The following is a 13,120-nucleotide window of genomic DNA, read 5'->3' as shown; positions in this document are numbered from 1 at the left end:
GCTTAAAAATATTGCAAAAAGATTATTTTCTTCAAACTGTATGTCAGGGAATTTCAGAGATTTTCTAGGTATCTGCTTATTGAAGTTTTAGAAATGGTATCTTCACTTGTATTCTTGATAATTTATAATTCTGTTGTGCTTTTTATTTTTTTGTTTTTTTTAAACATCTTTATTGCAGTATAATTGCTTTACAATGGTGTGTTAGGTTTCTGCTTTATAACAAAGTGCATCAGCTATACATATACATATATCCCCATATCTCCTCCCTCTTGGGTCTCCTTCCCACCCTCCCTATCCCATCCCTCTAGGTGGTCACAAAGCACAGAACTGATCTCCCTGTGCTATGTGGCTGCTTCCCACTAGGTATCTATTTTACGTTTGGTAGTATATATAACTCCATGTTACTCTCTCACTTTGTCCCAGCTTACCCTTCCCCCTCCCCGTGTCCTCAACTCCATTCTCTATGTCTGGATCTTTATTCCTGTCTTGCCCCTAGGTTCTTCAGAACCATGTTGTGCTTTTTAAATGATAATATAAGCAGTATGCCTGAGTATGTGGGGGGAAGTTATTTTTGAAAACTTAGAGCATTTGGAACATATAACAACTCAATTAAGTGGATATAGACAAAGATATGTCAATAAAATTGGCCAAGGTAAAGTAAGTGAAATGAGAGGATATGCTGATAGAGTTTTCTTTTCTTTTTTGTTTCAGTGAAAATAAGAAATGTTGCTCTTAATAGAGATTTTTGTATTATTTTCTCTTTTTTTTTTTTTCTAGTGTGGGCACTAGGAAAAAGAGCTCTTTTATTCCATCTTGTCTTCCAGTCCGTTTTGAATCAAGAAATACTCATTGAAAACTGCTTTGAGAAGAGTCTGTTTTGAAGAAGGAAAAAGAAATACTGTTGAGTGAAGGCATACAGACCAGAAGGGTGATAGAAACATGTGTTTTTGGTGTGTGTGTAACACCAACAGGACTTCATAGAGAGAAATGGAGAGCTAAGAAGGGAGAAAATTAAGAAATGACTGAAATTTGTGGGGCCTGATGGGAAAATGCTGGCCATCTACTAATATGGAAAGACAGTTGATGCTTCAGTCCCAGGACTTTTTGTCTCTGCTGCACAGTTACCATAAACTCTTCTCACATTCAGAACTATCCCTTTATCCTCTGTGAATGATGGCACTCTTGCTTCTATTTCAGCAGTGCTTCCAAGGATGAATGAAAACATACAGTGTCTGCCAAAACCTAAAAAGTATAGTTTATTTATCACTAGAGCTTTGTAAGCTACCCCTCCTGCGTTTTAAAATTCTGTACTTTGCAGAACTGGCCATTGTAGGGTGTTTTTTGTTTTTTGGGTTTTTTTGGTCAATAAACATTAGATTTTCAAGATGAAGTATAATGATTCCTAATCGTATTGTGATCAGTTTTCTCCAATTTGATATCCATAGACAGCTTGAAGAAACTAAAATTTTACTTTTTAGACTTAGTTATGCTGTGTTTGGTGTGTAATCATATGAGTTCCTGTTTTTCTTGAGATTTTAACAGACCTTGTCTTATTGTATATGTCAAAATAAAAATATTTAAATAGTACATATGTTGTAATATTGTGGATACTGATTTTATATTAATTTTCCACTAAATATTGAGTTTGGTTTTGATATAAGCCCTGATCCTAAATGACAACTTTATCTCAATTTTTGGAAATTAGTTTATCTGTGTTATATAAGAAGCATCTTAAGGATTTGGCTTGTGTGTGTGTTTTAAATGTAAATTTTACTTGTTTTTTATTTTTAAAAAAATTATGTAATCATTCTATTAGGCAACTTTTCTTTGGAAGACAAGAGGACTTTATGTTTTTGAACTATAATTGGTTATTTAAGTTCTCCAGACCAATAATACGAATTCTGAACCTTGTTTCTAATTCTTCAGTCTTTCCTTATTTTAAGGACTTTTAGAACAGGTTGTGATCCATTTTGAACATAATATCTCAGTAGTCAAGAATGTATTCTCCTCATCCTTTCTCCAAGGAAGGTTTCTTGATTGAAAGTTCCTCTTGTACACTGGGTTCTCTTCTGAGTACCCTCTTACTAACGCAGAGTGATTGTTTTAATAAGAATACCCTCTTATTAACGCAGAGTGATTGTGAAAGGGGGAATGACTTTGTTTCAGTCTGACATAGGGAATTGTACAGACGTGTCTATTACTGCATTGCTTGTCGTGGCAAAAAGCTAGAATAACTTTAATGTACATCAAGAGGGAGAATAGTTGCAATGGAATGTTATGAAACTCTTAAAAAATGGGTTCTCTGTTCATTGTAAGGAATGTTTGTGATATTTTAATAAGTGAAGAAAGGTATAATTCACAGGAAGTATCCTATTTTAAAAAACTTGTTTCTATAAAACATGTATATATTTGAGATAAAAGAAAAGTATAATTGTCTTGATATATGGGATGGAGGATAAAGAAGGAATAGGGATGATCTTTTTTTCTTTTCATATTTTTTGTTATCACATTGGTTTCAGTGAAAGTGTTACTTTTATAATTTTTCAGGAAGAGCTTAAGAATTATGGAGAAAGTACTTAGTGTAGTTTTATTGTATTTTATAACTTTATAAAATGTTAATAGAGAAGAATAAAAATATTTGTAGTGGTCAATGATATATATAGTTTGCTATTACTGTGAAATGAATTAAGGAGGACACAATATTGATTATGATTCCATGGGAACACTAAGATAGAAGCCAGCTTTGTCTATAGGAGATAATGAGAGTCAGGGTTAGTATGGACATTTGAAATGTGGTCAAAGTTCTTATTATAGAGACTAGTTTCCATTTAATCTGCTCTCTCTCCTCAGCCTCAGTGCTTTTGCATTTGAGACACTAAATTGCTCAACAAAATTTAATTGAATTTACTTGTGTCACTTCTTTCTACCCCTCTTAGAAAGGAGCAGGCAGAAGAGGAGCATCCAACAGTGTAAAGAGGAGAAAGTTGAATGTTATTTGCATACTGTGCTGGAGAACACATTGACTAGAACTGGGCATTGTGAACCTGGCTCTGATCAAAAAATTTCTGGGCCTCTCTTTACTTGGCTATAAGATAAGGACTTTGTACTCTGGGCTCTTCTGGAAATAGGATTACACAGTAAAGAATCCCTGCATAATAGAGAATTGATTTTAAGTTGTAATATTGCATCTGCCAGTAAAAATTAATAGCTTTACCTTTTTTTGAAGGGGGTGGAGTTAATATAGTGATACATATGGATGTGAAGTTAGGCATTACTTTGCTCAACTAGAATGTTGGGATATTTTTCTTTAAGACCTGATTACTACTACATATAGAAAATTGTTACATTAGTAAATACTTACGGCTTCCTTAGGCTTGTACAGGTAACATTATGAGTTCATAGGGAATATGTTTCAAAATATGACTGTTTAAAATACAGAAAAGTGACAGTTAATAGATATGGAAGTGTTAGGAAGTGGCTATTACAATATTGAAGGAAACAAAAGCTTTAAATTTATTTTGTATTGTGCCCAGGGAATTATGTGTATAATTTTTTAAAAAGTTAACCTTGAGTTTACTTGAGGAAAAAACATTATGTCTATGGGCTAGAGATGAATTTTTACTATTAAGCTTCCTATTAAGTCACTGAACCCAGTTTTCACAGGCAGAGGCTCTATTTGCTTTTCATTTTTGTCTCTACAATTCTCTTTCCCTCAGCTTGAATAATTATAAATCCCTTTGATCATTTTAATGCCTGGTTATAAACTTAAAGTGTATGACTATGTTTTTCTCCTTTCAACTAGGTTATCAAAGGATTGTATGACCCAATATTTTCTAAATTTCAAACAGTTTCATATAATATTATAATAAAGTCTGTAATATATGTGTGTGTATACAGCATGAACCATAAACTGATTTGTGAGTTGTGGTTCTGTATTTGCCATCTATATATTTCAAAAGACTTATCTGTGATTTGGCTTTTATTATAAGTCGCAGGGTTATTATAAAGATTGAAAGAGACAGTGGATAGGAAAGCTTTGAAAACTATCAAGATTATACAAAATAAATTATTATTGTTTTACTCACTGGTTAAAAAAGATTAGAGGGCCTAGAACTATGTTCTTAAGGGCTGAAAACACTTTGCAAATCATTTACTGATTCTAGGTGCAATTGAAATGGTACAGTTTTATGAATAGCAATATTTCCTTCATACTGAGAGAGAAAAATTGAGATGATTTTACTAGATGATTAACTGATTCTACCAGTATTATAAAATGAGGTGTGGAAGTATATAAGACATACCAAAATTTAGGAAAAATCTCACACATTTCAGATTCAGTTGGTAGACTTTGACAAATAGTTAACCTTTTTAATACAGTAAGTGGCTCTGAAATTATCCAACATTATTCCATAGTTTGAGACCTTAACGAATGACCATAAGTATTAAAGTTTATTACCTTTTGTTTCTAACTCATTTTGGCCAAAACTAAACTCATTATCTTCCTTTCAAGCCTGTTCACCCTTTACCCTTATTTTGGAGAATGGGCCCTTCATCTATCCAGTTATGGATAACAGGATAACTTGTCTCAAGTTATCATTTACTACTCTCCAGTAACACCTACTTCTAGCAGGTCCTAAATTGTTAAAGTTCTTCTTTAAAACGTCTTTTTTTTGTTGTTGTTGTTCCTCTATATATGTCACCTCACCTGAAATCAGACTCCACATATTTTTCATTTGGATTATAATGGCAGCCTCGTAACTCATCTACCTGCCTCTAAAGTCTTGCTTCATACCATTCTCAAAGCAATCTTTCTAAAGGTAAATCTGATCAAATCACTGTTCTGGTTTTCTAACCTTTAAAAGTCCTTCTATGATAAAGGACTAAACTCATACAAGGGGCCTCTTTATGACCCTGCAAAATCTTTTTCATTATATTCCTTGTGCTTTGTATTACATCTGGTATTTTGTATGTCATCATTAAATATTGGCAGAAAGAAATAATTCTGGTAGACCCTGAGAGATTGGAAAAGTATAAAATATATATTGAAAAATTATTCTCTACCTTGGCTTCCTAAAGAACTTTTTAAAGCACTGGGTTTTTTTTGTTTTGTCTGTTTTTTTTCCCACTGAACACAATTTTATTGAGTACGTACTATGTACACCAGACACTGATCCAGGTGCTGGTGCTACAGATACAGCAGAAGACAAAACAGACAAAAATCCAAGCCCTTACAGAGCTCCTGGAGCTTACATTCCAGTGAAATCAAGACAAGAAAACTAATCCATGGAGAAAATGACAAAGTATGAGCCAAAGAGAACAGTTCTTCTGAGGAGTAACAAAAGGGATTCCCTATTGTGTAAGTCAGAAAGAAACAGTAAAGTCCCTACGGGGTCACCCAAAAAGACAGGGCCCTGCTGAGCTCCCTCACCAGCCTGAGAAAGCAAGGGTTCGCTGTCTACCCTTTACCACAGTCTTAGGGTAGAGGTCAATGCACAGAGCTCCCCAGGGGGTCCACTAGGCCATCTAAAAGTCCATCCCCAAACCAGTGGCATTTCTAACCAGAGGAAACCAATGGTCGTGCAAATCTGTTTCAATCAAGACAGTAGTCTCTCAGATATGAAATTCAGTGAAGACGAACATAACCTGCAGATAATAAAAAAGCAAAAAGAACCATGAAACTAAAATTGTTTACAGCATAGTAGTTTAAGATACTAAAATGAGAATGTAGAAAAGGTTGTTGCCTAGGAAAGTATTTAATCCTTAGCCCCAAAGTAATAAAGTAGAAACTTACTATAAACTAGTTTGGCAGTTTTAAATGCAGGCAGGTAATTCTGATTTTAAATGTTCTGTTTTTCTAAGGTGAGACAAACTTGAAAGTATTTGGTCAAATTTGGTTTTATGAAATGGTTTAATGTACAAAGTTTTCTAGGGTCTTTGGACCTTCACAAAACGGAACAGGGCTCACTGGGTTTAAGAGACTATAAAGCACTGTTTTTAATGAGCCTTTGTCTCTATTTCACATAGCATAGTGCTTGGCAATTAGTTAGTGCTCAGTAAATGTTGAATTAACTGATCAATTTGAAATAAAAACTGGAATCTAAATATGGATGACAGCAGTGGGTGTGGGACATAGTTCCTTTGGTGGAGATGTCATCAGTTTTCATGTTCCATTTCCACTATAGTTGAGATGAAGAAAATTCTGTACTGTGCATCTTCTGAGCCTACCAATCTCTTTTCATTTTTCAAGCATTTGTGTGAGGTTTTTTTTTTATTGTCTTATTCTTTTCTATGTCTGTTTCCTCAGTAAACTCCCATTTTTGTTCTCTTCCCTTAGCCAGTACAAAGATGGCTTGTGGGTACCTCCTGTCTGTGTCATGACTTTATTTTGTGAACCGTTGATCAGAGGAGATCCAAGAAAGAAAAGATGAATCGTTTGAAAAAATTAAGAAGCTTCTCTTCCCTTCTGTGTGTAAAAGAGATACATATTTCTTTAACAGCCAGTTAAAATTCAAACTAGTTGATTTACCAAATTGCCAGTTAGGTGTCACACTTAATTGTTGGTCCTGTGTCTAGGCTGGGTATTAGATATCATTTAGATAGAATAGTCTCTGGGATTTGGTCAGTGAAAAACTTGAAAAGTCATGTATTAACCACTAGTTGTAGATGTTTTTCCTGTTAAAATTAGAGCTAATTTTTAGTATCTGATTTACTCAGGGTTCACTTTGTCCCTTAATAAATAAAATAATGAAGTGGAATTGATATATAAATTATATAGCAATATAGCTGATAAAAAGTAAGCAGAAGCAAGTTCATAAACCTTAAGGTAAATTCTTGCACTTTTCCATTCAGGCACATTTTACCTTGAATCAGGATAAGGGATTTAGTGAAACTGTACTATCTACAAATCCATTTTTCAAGAACAGCCAATTGAGCACTTACATGCTGTTCCTCCTTTTCATTATTTTGCAAGTCGAGAATTCATACCTGACTTTTTTTTCTCTGAAAGAATTAAATAATCTTCTATCAATAGTACTCCTACTTCTTTCTTACCCATAGAGACAACTTTGGTTTCTAAATTACTACTTGGTCATTGTGCAGATCCTGCTTTGTGAAGGTTAACTGCTTGTAATGGCAAAGATTCTAACCACCTCCTCCCACCCTAACCGCCACCATCACATACATAATCAGGCATTCAAGATGATTATCCAAGGTGGCAATTTCCTCCTACCTTGAAACTTGTGCAGATAATCTTGTCAAATGATTCCTTTGTATGATGAATTTTCATTTTTCCAGAAATAGCTCAAGGTGACTCTTCCATTTCATAGCGCTTCTTAGTTTAGTTACTATACTAATCTTTAAATAAAGTTGCCAGATTCATCACCAGATTATTTCTTGAAATAGGATCTCTAAATTTAGCTTTCATTTGTTCTGTTTATTTTTATTGTTACAGTGAAGGAAAAAAATATGTGTTTATTGCCTCTACGCAGAAACTGACCGGCTCAGAATAGGAAAGGCTCAGAATAGGAAACACCGGTGGACTTCATCAGAACTATTCACTTTCATTTACAGTTGAACTCAACTAACATTTTTAAAGCCCTCCTAGCTTTGCTTCAGGTACTTGGAATTCAAAGAATGAGATAAAAATTCTGACATCTAAGATACTTTAAATTACAAAACAGTATGTAGTCCTTTATGGGACCACAGGGACAAAGGAGGAGATATGGTTGGGAGAACTTTATAGAAGAGATGATAACATCACTAAGACCTAAAAGAAGATAATCAGTTTGGGAGAGGGTGGAGGAGACCAGGAAGTAGAAAAAAAGAGTGAAAGACTGAAAGACCTACAGAATTCTAGAGTCCTATTAGCCATTTCTAAGGGTGGAGGGTTCTCTATGGGAGAGTGGCAGAGGAAGTCAGGGACCACCTAATAAAAGGCCTCACAGACCATTGCCTTTGCATGAGAAATCAAACTAATATGCATATGGCTTGACTATTAAAATACATATTCTGATTCAGTAAGTCAGGGTTAGGACCCCGACTTAGGTGAGGAAATGCTCCCAAGTGATGTTGATGCTGCTGGTTCACTAACCACACTTTGAACAGCAGCAAGATTATGTACTGTTCTGAAGAGTTTCGCCTTTATTCTGTGGAGCTTGAAGGAGTGTATATGATCAAACTCTCATTTTAAGAAAATTCTGTTTACATATGGGTAGAAGAGGAGAAATGGTCACCATTAGACTTGGCAAGGAGAAAAACTGATACTGAAGAGGAGGAGATGGAGGCTAGAGATATGCAAAAAGTAGAATAAAAAGCTCTTGGTTATAAATTGGCTATGGAGGGGAGTTGCTGAGGGCAGGTAATTTGGTATGTTCATAGGTTTGGAAATTGACTAACTGGCAGGTGATATCTACTGAGTTAGGGAGGAGAAGCAGTTTGATCTTGTGCCTTTGTGTTTGTGTGTGTGTATGTGGGTAGGGTGGGGTTGGGGGGGGAGGGAGCAAGAAGAAAAAATTGTCTGCCAGGCAGTTCTAAATGACTAAATTGTCATGTGTGGCAAGTACATATAGGCACTGGGGACTCATTAGGTCAGCTCATTTCACATTTATTGAGAGCCTGATGTTTGCCGAGTTCCCTGCTAATACTGCTTAGCATACTAGAAGGGGTGAAATGGGATCTCTTCCCTAAAGGATCTTGCTACTGAGTGGGAAGATAGAACCAAATGAATAATTGCAATCTAGTGTAACCCAGTCAATAACGAAATAAACCAAGGTGGGAATTCCTGGAGAACACTGGGGAAACTTTTAAAGTAGGTGACAATTCAGCAAGGTGTAGATGGGTGAATAGAAATCCATAAGCAGGTGGATAGGGGAGTGAGAGGAGAGATGGACATCCCAGTCAGTCGGAATAGGAAGTTAGCTTTTGGAGTCCAGGTTGCAGGTCATTTGCTATAGCAGTAGCTCAAAGTAGAAGGCTGGATGGTGGAAGAGGAGGCTGCAAAGGTAAGCAGGGGTCCGATCATAAGTTTTCTTTGCCATATGTGGCCCCCTTAACCTATAGATAATGAGGGTAGGTAGGGGCACCTGAATTGTTAGTTTTGCACTTCGCATTTTAGAGGGAACATTCTAATGGTATCAGTGTGAAGGCTGAATTGGAGAGAGGTAAAATGTGGGACTTGAATCCCAGGTAGACAGTCTAAGTAGTGGTCTAAGTCCGAATAAGCCGCCCCAAACTCAAAATCCCTTAAGGGGTCAGACAGAGGAAATGAATGTGGGAAGTAGCAGTGGTGTAAGACTTAGGAGGGCCAGGTTCTGCTATGAAAGGAAATGTGGTGTGTGTTCCCTCTTCCCCCACCGGGGAATCCACATTCAAAACTCTAAATACCATTGTGCTACCAAGTAAAACACCCTTAACATAGTAATTTCTGGTCAAAACCAAGGTGGTTGCAGTGATGACAGAAAAATTATTTGGGAAGTAGAATTTCTGTGTTGAGAGACAACTAAGTGACCAACTAAGGCCTACGGGTTGTGGGAGGAATCACACACTTTTGGTGAAGAGTGAGGAATTTGCTTTGGACATGTTGGGTTTGAGGTGCTTGTGGAATATCCAAGTAGAGATAGCTAGTGTACAGTTGTCAGAACTAGGCTGAGGAATGAGATTTGGGAAGTCCTCTATATAGTGGAGTGAAGATTCTCTAAGGAAAAAACTTAGGATGAGAGAAGACAAAGAGGGCTGAGGATGGAACCCCAAGGAGTTGTGAACTTCAAACAATGACCAGTGAGAGGAATAACAGAGTACTGTTCATGGAAAAGGAGTCTGGTGGTTTGGCTGTGCTGGAGACAAGGAATCAGTGTTTCAGTAAAGAAAATCGTTCAGTTGTGTCACTTGCCACAGAGAGGTGCAGAAACAAAGAATGCAAAGTGTCCTTCAGATTTGGTATAGAGCACCCACTGACAAATTTGTCCAAAGCAACTTCAGTGGGGCCAGAACCCAGAAAACTCTGGATTATGGAGTGACTGGGAGGGAGGTGAGAAAGCACAGTGATTTCTTTTGGAAGAATTCTTTCCCTTTTGCCATTTTTAAAAGGCACTTTCTCAAAGCTTAAGTTCCTGACTGAATGATCTAATTATAGGCTGTCTATCTGAAAATAGTTATATACGGGATAAATTAATTTTATTAATATAAATATGCTGGCATAAATCATAAGAATATAAAGATAGGTGTGGTTATTTTTAAACTGAAAAGCTGCTTTAACAAAGATAATTTAGAAAATGAGCTTTTATATTTATAGGCTTATTCATCTGTCTTCATTAACGTTAAAGTTAACTTTTGTGAAACTCCAAGGAAATATTTTCTACATGTTTCTGATTAAAGAAGAAAAATGTGTGCATTTATTTTCTTGAATTAAACATGCTTTGAAAATTATAAAAATTGTTCAACCTCTTCCTTTTTAGTACTTAAAAATGGGCTTAAACATTGAAGTGCTTTATAGTTTTACCTCAGATTTTTTTTTCCTATTGATTTAAAAGTTATTTATAGTCTTTGCAATGCCACCCTCTAGCGATCCCTTAGCAAAATACATTAATTAACTTGAAAAGTGTGTTCCGTCTCTAACACCCCTGGTCCTTTGTCTCAGCATGCATTGTTTGGTGTCTTTTATTGCTCCTCAGTTGGGGGGGGGGGGCGGTGTGTGTGTGTGTGTGTGTGTGTGTGTGTGTGTGTGTGTGTGTTTCATAGCCAGTTATACTTCTTATTCTCCTTTAATGGCATTAGGGAAAGATCAGGAGCTTTGGAGCCAAAATTTTAGTTATGAAATCTTACACCTTCATTTATCACACTGTGCCTAGGGAAGGTTACCTGTCCAGAGTTCTTTTGAGGAGTGAAGGAGAATGTCTTTTTGTGATACTCAATACAGCAAAGAGTAGGCATTCAACATCTGGCAACTCTCTGTTCCACCTTCTTCTCCCCATCCTCATTGACTAGGCTAGGGGATCAAAATTCTTTTTTACCCCCTCTGATTTCTCTTGATATAAAGCATCTTATTATATTACTACTGCCTATTTACTTGTCCAAGTTCTGTAACTTCTAGAGGCCAGGGACCATGTTTGGCTTGTGCATGTTTGTATCGTTAGTATTTAGCACAGAGTCCAGTAGATACAGGATCCTCATTAAATAAATATTTGTTGAATAACTAAGTGAACAAATGATTGAATAAATGGCTACCACTTCCTAATAGGAATCTTGGTGTGTGTTATAGCAGTTTCTCTGGTATTATGCAGATTGCATAATATAATTACATAATATAATTAGATTTTACCCATAGCCTTTCATGGGGGGTATTTATTTGCTTTTTTTTTTTTCAATTTCTTCCATAGGTATTAGTCTTTTCAGGTTTTTGACAATATAATTTGTATTTTCCATAAAAATTGTCAATTTCACCCAATAAGAAAGTATTAGCAAACAGTTGTACATAGAATTTCAGTATAACATTTGATTTCTTCCATATCTGATAAAAGTCCTTTTATCACTCCCAATTTTATGTCTTGTGTTTTCTTTTCATTAAAAAAAATATTAGTTGGAGGTATGTGTATTTTATTGGTATTTTTGAAGCACTGGGATTATTTTGAATTCTTCTGTTTTTCTACTCTCTAATTGAAAAAAATATACATAATTTTACCTGTATTGCCTCTTCTAGGCTTTTCTAATAATTTAATGCGCCCACTTATTTTTATTCCTTTTTTGTTAAAGCTTTTATTACTCTAAATTTGCTTCTGATACCCATATCTAAGTCCCATATTGTTTGGTATATACTATTTTTGTTATTTCTGAGTTTTCAGTAAATACGCTGTGATTTTCTTCTTGACCTAAGAGTTGTTTAAGGAGGGTATTTTTAAATTATGAAGTGTGTGTGTATGTATATGTTCACAGTTAACTTCTAGTTTTATTATAATGTGACCAGAGAATAAGGCCCATACAATTGCTATTCTTTGAGATCTTTTTTTCTTGTGGTACATACAAGATCAGTATTTAAAATGTTCTCCAGAAACTGAGAAAGAAGGTGAGCCTCTGTAGGGTATACAGTTCTCTATTTTATTTGTTGGCTTTATTTCAGATACCCTCTACATTTTAACTGCTTCAAATGTCATATACTTATGAGGATTAAAGTTTTAAATTACTGTTGTATGTTTGTCATTTTTCTCACTGTTTTTTAACATGCTTCAGTACTATGTTATGTGACGCTTAAAAGTTTGTAATTGATATCTTCATAGTGGATTTTCCTTTTCATCGATTAAAAATAATCTTTTTAATAAATGTTGCTGGTCATTTGGATATTCACATGGAAAGAAAATGAAACCCGATCTCTGCTTCCCACCATGCACATTTGATTTAAGATCTAAATGTGAAAAGTAAAATAATGAAGCCTCTGTAGGACAATATAAGAGAATATCTTCTCTATCTTAAAGTAGGAAAATATTTCTTAAACAGGACACAAAGCTTAGTAACATAAAGGAAAAGATTGATAATGCTGGACCATTGACAAGTTAAGAAATTCTGTCGTCAAAAGATTCCAATAAAACAGAAAAAGTAAACCAAAGAATGAGAGAAGGTACTTGCAGCACATATACCAAAGGGCTTTTATCCATATTATGTAAGAATTTCTATAAATCAGTAATGAAAATGACAGACAACCCAATAGAAAAATGGAAATGAGAATTGAACAGGCACTTTGGGAAGGAGGATATTCAGGTGGCTAATGAATATATGAAAAATTGTACAACTTATTCACCAGGGAAATGCTGATTAAAACCATAGTGAGATACTATCACAACAGTCACTAGAATGGCTAGAATTTAAAAGATGACAATATCAAATGTCAGGAGAATGTGGATGGCAATGAAACTCCTTCACTCCTGCTGAGAAAACCACTTTTGAAGGTTCTGGCAGCATCTACCAAAGCTCTGTGTACACAGATATAAATAGGAACACAGATAACCTATATATCCCAGAAATTTCATAGGAATTCATGCAGATATCCACTAAAATCAAGTACAGTCATGTTCAAAGCAGCATTATTTGTGTTAGTCAAAACGTGGAAACAAAAATGTCCATCAGCAGTAAAATG

At 35.3% G+C, this 13,120-nt stretch overlaps 1 protein-coding gene and 1 long non-coding RNA gene across 3 annotated transcripts in view; both read left to right on the top strand.

The window, feature by feature from the left end:
* Positions 1-12,309, top strand: part of LOC117308147 (uncharacterized) — a 29,715-nt gene extending 17,406 nt beyond the window's left edge. The window contains exon 2 of the long non-coding RNA XR_004522098.2: positions 778-12,309. This is a non-coding gene — a long non-coding RNA (uncharacterized lncRNA). The remainder of the gene's footprint in view (positions 1-777) is intronic.
* Positions 1-13,120, top strand: part of MACROD2 (mono-ADP ribosylhydrolase 2) — a 2,000,643-nt gene that overhangs the window by 38,131 nt on the left and 1,949,392 nt on the right. The window lies entirely within an intron of this gene.

The sequence above is a fragment of the Tursiops truncatus genome, chromosome 15 (genome assembly GCF_011762595.2).
Source record: "Tursiops truncatus isolate mTurTru1 chromosome 15, mTurTru1.mat.Y, whole genome shotgun sequence".
Classification (NCBI taxonomy): Eukaryota; Metazoa; Chordata; class Mammalia; order Artiodactyla; family Delphinidae; genus Tursiops; species Tursiops truncatus.
Note: the sequence above shows the minus strand (reverse complement) of the source record. Positions and strands in the feature narration are given on the sequence as shown.